Genomic DNA, 11,817 nt, shown 5'->3' on the forward strand with positions numbered 1-11,817 from the left:
TGCAGATCAACAGTGGATAATATATCGAGTGCGGGAGAGAGTATGAGCGTGCAGCGTTTAAAGCGTGGAAGTACTGACCTTACTTTAAGTTTGATTCCATAAAAAGTGACAAAAACATTAGTGTCCGTTGTGGGAAGAAAAATTCTTTTTACAGCGAAAAAAACCCCCTAAACTTCCAAGCAAGCACCGAGTGCGCTATGACATGATGGGAAATTCACGGATTCCTCCACTGACCGCTGCGGCACACCTGCACCAAGGTAAACCTCCGCCTACCCCACTCCTGCTTTACAGGTGAAAATAGAGCAAAAGGACCGCTGAGTCTTTGATTTTATTGATTTTCTGCTGTGTTTTACTTGCATCTATTTGAAAGAGTGAGTGTAAACACACACAAAAAAAAAAAAAATGTGCTGGAATGTGCAGAAAATAGGTTTAAAAATATTAAACAAATTTCTTCCAGTCAGAGAATGTTGCATATAATTAAATTTTTGCTTGATGCATAAAGTTAAAAGATTAAAACTAATAAAACAAGTTTTAAAAAGGGACCTTTCCATTTGATTACATTTTGTATGATGGATTATGTAGAAAAAGTAGAATTGGGCTGAAAGATCTATCGCTTTATCACCTATTCAGGTTGTAAATCATGTTTTTAATAAGTAACTAAGTAATTAATTACTTTTAAAAATAAATAATCAGTAAAGTAACGGGATTACTTTTTGGGGGAAGTAATCAGTAATTAGTTACTGATTACTTTTTTCAAGTAACTTGACCAACACTGGCTATAATAATAATCATTTGAAAAAGTATCACTCTCCTGACCTCCACTATATATATATAAAACACCCAGCACGCCCCTGCGGGCGGTTTATCCTTCAAGCTCGGGTCCTCTACCAGAGGCCTGGGAGCTTGAGGGTCCTGCGCAGTATCTTAGCTGTTCCCAGGACTGCGCTCTTCTGGACAGAGATCTCCGATGTTATTCCCGGGATCTGCTGGAGCCACTCGCCTAGCTTGGGAGTCACCGCACCTAGTGCTCCGATTACCACGGGGACCACCGTTACCTTCACCCTCCACATCCTCTCGAGCTCTTCTCTGAGCCCTTGGTATTTCTCCAGCTTCTCGTGTTCCTTCTTCCTGATATTGCTGTCATTCGGAACCGCTACATCGATCACTACGGCCGTCTTCTTCTGTTTGTCTACCACCACTATGTCCGGTTGGTTAGCCACCACCATTTTGTCCGTCTGTATCTGGAAGTCCCACAGGATCTTAGCTCGGTCATTCTCCACCACCCTTGGGGGCATCTCCCACTTTGACCTCGGGACTTCTAGGTTATACTCGGCACAGATGTTCCTGTAATGCAGCACTACGGGCAATATATATATATATATATATATATATATATATATATATATATATAATGACAATTATTTGAAGCAAAAATTTAAAAATTATATTTTTTAAATGTCATGTTCTTGTGTAGTTTGACATACGTTAGCCTTTTCTCCCTCCCTCTCTTCCTTAAGAATGGCTTCTTGACTTTCATCTGATGTGGCTTCAGTAAAACCATGAATCAGCTGAAACACCAGGGGTATTGCTTAATTCCTGTTTCAGGGTTTTGCTGATTTTTTTTCCTATGGCTTTGAGATATTTCCTATCTGCTTTTTTTTTTTTTTTTTTTTTTTTTAGACCTGCCACTTTTCCAGTTTACTCAAATTTTTCAAGGACACACTGTACACCAAGATATGCCACGTTTTCAGCTAATAGCTGTTTGGAAATCATCTTGTTGTTTGATTGTTGGTCAGACTGTAGTTTTGGTATTTTCCATATATAGGTGATGTGCTTTTATAAGTGCCTAAAGATACAGTTTAACATTGGTTCTTTGCTCATTTATCTGTTATTTGTAGAAACAAATCACTTGTTCATTCCTTGAATTGTGTGTCTTTTTTTTGTTTGAATGAAGCTTGAATAGGTCAGTCACCAATTTCAGAGGAACCGCTCATCTGAAAATGGTCAAGTTCAAGGACTTGAATTTAGGCAATTCAGTGAATTTGTCCAGTGAATTAGAACTAGTGAAAGGAATTTGTAAGAGGAGAAGTCACATTATCACATTGTTTTTAAAACTGACATTTTATATATTGTTAATATAAAAAGTATCTGTTATAGCCATCTTAAATCGATGGCTTTGAGTTTCAGGTTATATTTTACAGTAATTCCCATTTAGACAGGGTCATTTTAAATCAAAGTTTCCATCGGCAAGGAGAACGATTGCATATTTTTGCTGCACCCATGGGGAAGAAAATAAAATATTCCATGTCATACTCTTTATAAGAATGTATGAGCTTTCTGGATTTTGTTGGGTGCTTTTCAATTTGTTAAATGAAATGAGAACTTGTGTGATTATCACTTCTTACCTGTGTGGATCACTGGGGCTTTCTTATGCACTGCTATCCAAAGACGTGGGAACGAGTCAGAGAAGTCGTGCTGGAGCTTAGGTCGACTAAGTTTTTTTTTCTTGTTTTTATGCTTCTAATGAGCTGTTTCATCTCAAGAGGCTTATCCAGCTATTGGAGTGAATAAACCTAGGGTAATATCTGTTTGGAATTCAAATGAGTTTAAGTTTCTCTCAGTGTTGTGTAATGTACCTCTGGTTAGGGGATCTAGGTCACAAAATCCAGTAGAATAGGAGAGAAGTAATTGTCCCTGCTTCTGTCACTCTACTTTATAGTAAGTGTCGCAACATTAAAACAGCCAGAGACATTGTGTGATAAGCCGTGCATGCCCCGCTTTGCAATGACATTCAGTGAATGTCACAGATTCATTTTAAAGATAACATGCCAAATCAAACACACAAGTTACCCATTGTGGTGACCCCTTGTGAATAAGGGAGCAGCCGAAAGAAGCTTATTATCATTATGATTGTTATTATTAGTACAAAGGAATAATTTCCTGGGTAATGGGTGAATTTTCAGATTCTAAGCTGAATGTTGATAATATTTAACCTGTTTAAACGCCTGCAAAATATCACAATGAGAGCTCCTTGCCTCTGTTGGGGTGTGTGTGTGTGTGTGTGTGTGGGGGGGGGGGGGGGGGGGGGGGCATCCACATACTAACAAACGGAGAATGTAATTTTTGTTTAAAGGAGCATTGGTCCTTTGAGTACATCAGGATTCGTTTGGCAGTGGCAGAGGACATTAAGTCCTCTAATGCCAGTCAGGCCTGGCTTGGCTCGCATATTACTGTGAGGAGGTAGTAGCTACAGCAGATCCTGTTAGTTTCAATTTGCTTACTGCTGCTGAGCCAGCAGACTGAACTGAATGATAAGGGACCAGATTCAAACCTAATCCTTCTATCATGCTCCTTCCCTGTCTCTCCCCCTCAAACAAACCGCTACCGGTTGATCTGCCATCACCACTGGCTGTGGGAGGAAGCCAATAAATGTTCCCTTTGGGTGTGATGTAATGTACATTTTATAGTCTCTCATATTGACTGATTCTTATTTCCAACTAAAAGCAAGGGGGGGAAAATGAACTTAACATCTTGATTTTTCTGCTTCTGGTTTTCCCTTTGCACAGGATTTAGAAAAGGCAGTCTTCCTTTGGTGTATTTGAAATGATGTTGCAATGCAGAGATGGCAGACTACAAATAGCAAAATTTCAGACGTCTTTGCACCTGTCTGGCTTGTCATGTCATCATCATGGTCTGAAGAAATATTGCACACAAAGATTCAACTATAATTGAATCTAGGCATTGTGCGTGGTTTATTTACAGTAAAGGTTATGGTCATAATGTCACTGGTGATTTTTCATATACACGTATATCCAGAGATGGGCAGTAATGCGTTACTTTTTTTTGCGAGAATGTCTCATGACAGTGACATAAGCGAGTGTGATGTTCGTGACAACAGCTGTGTGCAGATCAACAATGGATAATATATCGATTGTGGGAGAGAGTATGAGCGTGCAGCGTTTAAAGCGTGGAAGTACTGACCTTACTTTGAGTTTGATTCCATAAAAAGTGACAAAAACATTAGTGTCTGTTGTGCGTGGGAAGAAAACTTATTTTTACAGCGAAAAAAAACCCCTAAACTTCCAAGCAAGCACCGAGTGCGCAACGACGTAATGGGAAACTCACAGAGAAACTCGCGGATTCCTCCACTGACCGCTGCGGCACACCTGCACCAAGGTAAACCTCCGCCTACCCCACTCCTGCTTTACAGGTGAAAATAGAGCAAAAGGACCGCTAGTCTGTGACTTTATTTATTTTCTGCTGTGTTTTACTTGCATCTATTTGAAAGAGTGAGTGTAAACACACACAAAAAAAATATTTTATGTGCTGGAATGTGCAGAAAGTAGGTTTAAATATTAAACAAATTTCTTCCAGTCAGAGAATGTTGCATATAATTAAATTTTTGCTTGATGCATAAAGTTAAAAGATTAAAACTAACAAAACAAGTTTTAAAAAGGGACCTTTCCATTTGATTACATTTTGTATGATGGATTATGTAAAAAAAGTAGAATTGGGCTGAAAGATCTATCACTTTATCACCTATTCAGGTTGTAAATCATGTTTTTAAAAAGTAACTAAGTAATTAATTACTTTAGAAAATAAGTAATCAGTAAAGTAACGGGATTACCCTTTTGGGGAAGTAATCAGTAATTAGTTACTGATTACTTTTTTAAAGTAACTTGACCAACACTACGTATATCTGTTCAACTGCTTTTCAATCTAATCAGCCATCTAATCACATGGCACAAATTCAGTGCATTTAGGTATGTAGACAGGGTTGTTGGTGTCGGAGGCTGGATTTGCCACCGAGTTGTCTTTAGAGTTTACAGAGAATGATCCAAAAAACAGAAGTGCCACTCAGGTGAGAAAAGTTTGCAGCACCTTGTTGAAACTATGCCATAAACAATTTAGGTAGTTTTGGAGGCACTAAGCAAGTTGTACCTAATTACGTGTCTGGTGAGTATATTTCGATGCATTCACTTGCAATAAACAGACACAAATGATAGGCTGCACTTTAATATAGCAATACATTTCTTACCCTCATACCACATCACTGTTAAGTAAGGGAAACATTTTATAAGAGTGATTCACCTTGAATAAAAACAAGCGGAGCTCAGTGCCGAGACACTTTTGATAACATATTGTTATTCCTTCTCTTCTGAAAAAGTGTTCTTTACCTCTTGTTTAGTGCGCTTCATTTGACTGCTGTCAGAAACGTTTCATGTGCATCAGCATTTGAATTTCAACTGAAAGGAAGCACCTCTGTCTGAACCAGAAACTCTGCAGGAAGCTCCACAGAGGAAGACAAATGAACCAGAAACAGACCTGCACATGAGGGTCCCAGTGGATGCATATGTTTGTGTTTTGCAGAGGAGTGTGTAAGAACAAGCTGATGTATATCAGAAGAGCCATTTCTACATATGTGTACATATTCTGTTCATACAATATCGAGAGCGATAACTTTTCCTAATTTTGAAAGAGGGGGAGACAATATGTGTATAATATTTTTGTTATGGTGAGAGAGGGCCGGCAAAAACATGTTTTTAAAGTGCTGGTCGGTTTTGATATTTTAGGCTATTTTCATCCCACTTTTCAGTCAAACAGTGGAATGAATATGTTAAAAAAATATTTTAAGCTGTTGACTTTACCACTTATTCAAATTAGTGCATATTTAGTGAGAGCCCTTATTTCCATAAACATAAAATTTAGGAAACTTTGTTAATATTAAACCATTGTCTTAGCTTAATTAATCAACTTTTATTTGTTTCTCGTTTCTGATTTTTAAAAAGTCCTGGAATTATACAATGCTTACATATTTTAGACAATTTTTAACATCTTCCAGATTTTCTGGTTTTATTCCTGTCTGTATTCTGACAGTTTTTATAGAGGGATTTTCTTATACCTCTCAAAGCCTAGTTTTTATAATATTATTGCCTTCCTAAAAACAAGGGCAAAAAAGATATCTTTCTGTCTGTGTTTGACAGTAAGACTGTGTTTTCTGATACATGAAGAGATAAAAAGAGATTTCCAAACTCTAAAAAGACATGCTGACTTTTTGTTCTGGAAAAGTTCTTGGATCCATAATGCCTCATAAGTGCAAATGGACTTATTTGTGGTCAAAAAAAAAAAGATAAAATAAAAATTTCTGAAAACTTTTTTATTAAATGAATGAATCTATCAGCTAAACTGTTTAACCTGTAGTTCCTCCCATTAGAACAACAGATCATTGTTGCTAATGTAAATGTGAGATCAGCTGATGAATCACAACATCAAAACTACCTACATAATCTTTGTGCTTCTCTTGCGTAGGTCATCTCATGTTATCAATGAATGCAAATGTAAAGATGCTTTGCAGTCAGCTGTCAAACTGGAGTCTAACACCATCATCCCAACTTGTTATCTTAGATTTCTGAAGCAAGGCAGAGCAGAAGAACATCACTGCATTTCCATGAAAAGGAAAGGCAATTAATAACCTTTTATATTGCTTATTTGGTAATAGATTACCATGAATTAAACATTTTTAATTGACTTGAAAAATGTTTGCCAAAAATATCAGAAGATTTCTATTTTGCCAGTGACTGATTTTTGTTGGCAAATTATGTTTCTCTGAGCTCCAACTTTGTTTTGTTAATTGACTTTTGAATACAGATACCATGATTTGGAAGAATGATGTGAATTTCATTGTTTCTAACTTGCTAAATACCATATGCAGATTTTTATTAATGTCTATATAAGAAATACAATCACCCGAAGCACAAAATGTACCTTGATATTTCAGTTATGGCACACTACAGACTCTAAAGGATAACTAAATACATGAGTCAGTCCATTTGCACAAAGTTAATTGAGACAGAGGAAGTTAGGAAAAAATCTCCATAATAGGTAATATTTAGAAAGGTCAACATTTACATTATGGTAATACATGCATTATGTGCAACAGCAGCAGATTTCACACTCATCTATATTTGTTTTATGTATTTGAACTGTGGGGAATAGCTGTATGTGTTTACTGTGGTGTGCTTTCAAAGGGGGGAAAACAGCTACTGTGCCTTGGGCAAACATAAATACTCAAGAAACTCATTCGACTTGGTATAATATTAGGGGTAGGATTTAGGTTAGGAGTTTATATTAGACAATAAATAAATAAAATAAAACATTTCTAGAAATGTAAAAACCCCTGTAAAAACAACCACGTGTGTATATATGGGATAATGGTGTTAGAAGCCTGAGATAAGGCCTGGGGGAATCAAACCATCCCATAAGGAATTCCGAGGCAGATGGTTGTCTGCCTGGTTGTGGTGGGCAGCGAATCCTCCTGCCCTTGTCTCTGACCTGGTGTCATCCTTTTCCACTATGAAGGGGAGCTGAAGGCCAGTGATTTGTCACACTGGAGTCTGCCCTTGAAGCAGGAACACAGTGGGCTTTTTGAACCAGGCTGTAAGGACACTTACTGAGCTGTAGTGTGAAACCTGGATGTTTCTTTCTTATGACCTTCATTAAGTGGTCTTAAGAGATATTACCTTGTGCAAGTTTGAAAACATCTTCCAACACCCTCAGCTATTCTTATAAGCTATCTCAATTTATTCTTTGAACTCCAGATTTTACCTCTTTATTGCATCACAGATACAAGGCTTTGTTTTGTGGATACCGCCTTAGGTAAGAATTAGTGAGATTGCTTTAACTGGCCTTCTCTAAAATTCATACATTCTTTTATGAAGAGGTATTTCCCATTACTGTCTAAGAGAAATACTTCACTTATGATATGCTACAGCAGCAAATGATGATGTCACAGATTATGTGTGGGGAAAAAAATAAATCAAGATCAAATAAAATATTTATGGAGCATTCGGAACAAATCCCATCATGTATTCACCTCTGCCATTTCCCTTTAATGTGAAGCAGAGTGAAAGGCACAGAAGCGCTAAGCCTCAGTCTCTAGAGAGGCCTGGAGACAAATGCTGGCAATATCAAAACCGCAGGGAGGGAGGTGACAATGTCGTCTGCTTAATTGTAAAGGAGTGCAAACTGCAGGCAGGCAAACAGTGTTAGAGGCTGACTGGAGGTGAATTCTGGCTTAAGGTTGTCCTTTGTGAGGTTTCTATACTGACACCTAATGGCTAGTGATATAAAATATTCAAATAACTGTGGATGTAGAACATAAATTTTATCATAACTGCAGAAGGAACTTCCTGAATAAATCCACTATCTGAAGGTTTTGGCATGGCCGTGTTTTTCCTTTAACTCCTTTACTTTACTCCGTTTCAATTTTTGCACTGCTTTATTTACAGACAATGAGTCTGAATACTAATTAATTTAAAAATAAAATACATATGTATGTATTTTGCATATTTCAATAGGCCTACTTGTAGTGCATGGGCACGTTTCCATTTTGCTTCGGAAACATACATCAACCACACTACTCTCTGAGTCTGAGTTGGAACTAGACCAGTGTTCAAAGCCCAAAACAGAGCCAAGAAATAGAACATGGTGCCTGACTTTTCAAGTGCTTGAAGGTTAATTATTCAAGACTCCCCTCTCCTCACAACAAGCCAAGAACAGCAGGATAGTGCGGTGAGCTGCAGCTTCTTCTTTATTCCCTTGGAGAGTGTCAGAAGTTTAAAACCACTGTTCAACTGTAATTGAAATTCACACGTTGTCTGATGTCTGGTACCTTCAAGCAAGGAGAATAAAATATAGGCCAAATATAACCTCAGATACTTGGTAAGCAGAGCAATCAGTGAAATGATACCAATCAGCAACAAGACTAATCTGTTCTTTGTTATTGTGATTATGCATGCATTGTGAGCGTAAATTATGTGCAATTAGTTTGCTCATCTGTTTAAAGATAAAAAAACACATACAGGTACTTCATGATGAATATGTTGGGTATGTGAGCAACAACATAATGAGATTAAGGATTTTGATAATTAGGTTTCCATAGTTTTATAAATCAATTAAAGCCTGAATAAGATTGTTGTATTACAAAAAAAGAGAGAGACAGAATTTAAGTACAAAAAGTGGAAGTAAATTGCGAAAGTTACATTGTGAAATATTCCCCCCCACCACCCCCAAAAAAGCCTCTTTTCCTCATCCTTAAATACTTAAATACCTCTTTTCTCAAAACTATCAAAATCTTCAGCAAGAAAAAAGAAAAAAAATTTGCTTAATGCTGATTAAAATGCACATTTAAAAATTAAACAAATTTGAAATGATAACAAAAGGCATAAATCTCTAATATAAATGGTCTGTATTTATATAGCGCTTTACTAGTCCCTAAGGACCCCAAAGCGCTTTACACATCCAGTCATCCACCCATTCATTCACACACTGGTGATGGCAAGCTACATTGTAGCCACAGCCACCCTGGTGCGCGATGACAGAGGCAAGGCTGCCGGACACTGGCGCCACCGGGCCCTCTGACCACCACCAGTAGGCAGCAAGTGAAGTGTCTCGCCCAAGGACGCAACGACCGAGACTGTCGGAGCCAGGGCTTGAACCAGCAACCTTCCGATTACAAGGCGAACTCCCAACTCTTGAGCCACGATCGCCCCAATATATACCCAATATATACCCAAGTCCAATATATACCCTATCCTTTATAAACCACCAAGAGTTTACAAGCAACAATGTGTGTGGGCTCATCATTCACCAGGCTAAATGCACCTCAAATAAAGATGAATAAATGATAGCGGCTGACCTTTTTACTACACACGGTTGTAAACTGTGAAAGAGAACGCTAGTGCTGTTTAAGAAATGTAATGTCTTAAAGGCGCTGCTAGAAGAGTTGTTACTTTGTCCATCAGGAATACACTGTCAAATTAGAAAGGCGTTATCTTCTAACAGCTAGCCAGCTGGATTGCCTGTTTAACTGTGAACTGATTGCTAACTGTGAACTGATTGCTCACAAACAAGCAATCACAAAACTGCTATAATAACACTGGAAAACAATTCTCTGATAAGGTCATTGCAGGAGCGGATAAAATGTGTTTGTCAATATTTCCTTGGCCAAAGAACTGACACAATGCTGAATGTGACTCCATTAGTTAAAATGCAATAGTGGAATAGTAGTGGTTGCTACTGGCAACTGAATGTTCAAATAAAACCAGCTGCTTGTGGCAGAACAGAGAGTATTAAGACCTCCTCTTCCCCTTTCCCTTTTGGTTTTACACTTGATAAATGATTTTATTTTTAAAAGTAGCTCTGTCAGAATATAACTGGGAAACTTGATGAAATTGTAGCTGTGAGCCTCAGGGCAGATGGGTGGGTGCATGAAGAATTCCCGTGATGCTGAACAAAAGGAAAGCACATTTCACATTAAATAGAAGAAAGGATTTCAATCCAAATCAACAGTGGTCTAATGATGCCTATGCGCCATGTTACTCATGTCCCTTCTGGGCAACCATGTTAGCCATAATTTCCCAGTATTTAAAATACACTAACAACTCCTTATGAAAAAGACAGAACTTTTTATTCAGCTCAGAAATGTTTTTATCCAACTTGGTAGTAAGCCTGTGGTGTTCTTTAATTATGCAACTAAACTTGTTTTTATGTGTATTCATTAATTTCATTTTATTTTGCAGGAAAATCTAAAAGCCCACAGTGCAAAGGCATCCTTGTTAAGGGATTGTCCTGATTTTGCCATAATTGTATATTTAAGCGTGATGGGCTGTCTCTCTCTCGTGACTGGTGACCTGTCCAGGATTTGCCCTGACTCTCACCTTACCTGACAGTTAGCTCACTGAATGGCTGGATGGAGGGATGGATGGATGGATTAATAGCTGGATGGACGGATGTAAGGATGGATGAATGCATAGATGGATAATCCAGTTACAAATGTTTTTATAGCACATATGATAGCAAAACAAATTTAGATACCTGTTTGTTCAGATTGTATTGAATACACTAGCTGGCATAACAGCGATGAGGTGTCTATTCCAAGTTTCATTTAAACAGCTTGGAATGTAATTGGTACACATACATTTTCACCATTTCAGATTAAAATAACCACCCTTGTCAATAACTCCAATATGTTGGGTAAGAGCATAACAAAACAACCATGACCCAGAATCAAGATATCACCAAAATTCACCTGTTTATTTCCCTGGTCTCCACGAAAGTCAACATCAAGTCAACAACTTTATTTTCAGAAAAATCTATTCTTTCTGCCCACACAGAAGTCGCCTGGACTGTTTTGCTGGGGTATTGCTTATTCCAGTCATTAATACCAGTGCTATTACCCAGAAAATTGAGCTCATGTCTTGAACCAGTTCTGGACTTTTAGGCTGCTATCACTAGTTTTGGCCCTTATACCTTACTTTATCAATTACATGAACAAAATAAATGAATAAATAAATAAAACATAGTTATAATAATAATTTTATCCCTTATAATCTGAAGGCCTTGTGACACAATTTAGAGAAATAAAAATAACTTGCTTATATCTATAGCAATTAGAAAGGTCACTTTTAAACACTGATCCCTGCGGTCAGAACATAAGAAAACATTTCACAATGTTTATATTGACCTTATTAGAGTATGCCTTTGTGGTAATAAATTCCACTCTATGGACAATCATTTTTGATGCTTTTGTGTGTATGCTCAAATAACAAATGTACAAACTTATTGTAAATGCTTTGAACTGGGTGTTTTCTGCAAAGAAGAATCCACCCTGCTTTATTTTAGAAAAAAAGAAAAGAGTTCAGGAGAAGGACAAATGACATCACTATCCTGTCTTGAAATTTTCTTTTTATTGTATTGAATACAAAAGATAAAAGTGCAGAAGAGCAGAACCCATTATGTCTCCGCCATGTTGCATCA

The sequence above is a fragment of the Maylandia zebra genome, linkage group LG12 (assembly GCF_041146795.1).
Source record: "Maylandia zebra isolate NMK-2024a linkage group LG12, Mzebra_GT3a, whole genome shotgun sequence".
In the NCBI taxonomy this organism is placed as follows: Eukaryota; Metazoa; Chordata; class Actinopteri; order Cichliformes; family Cichlidae; genus Maylandia; species Maylandia zebra.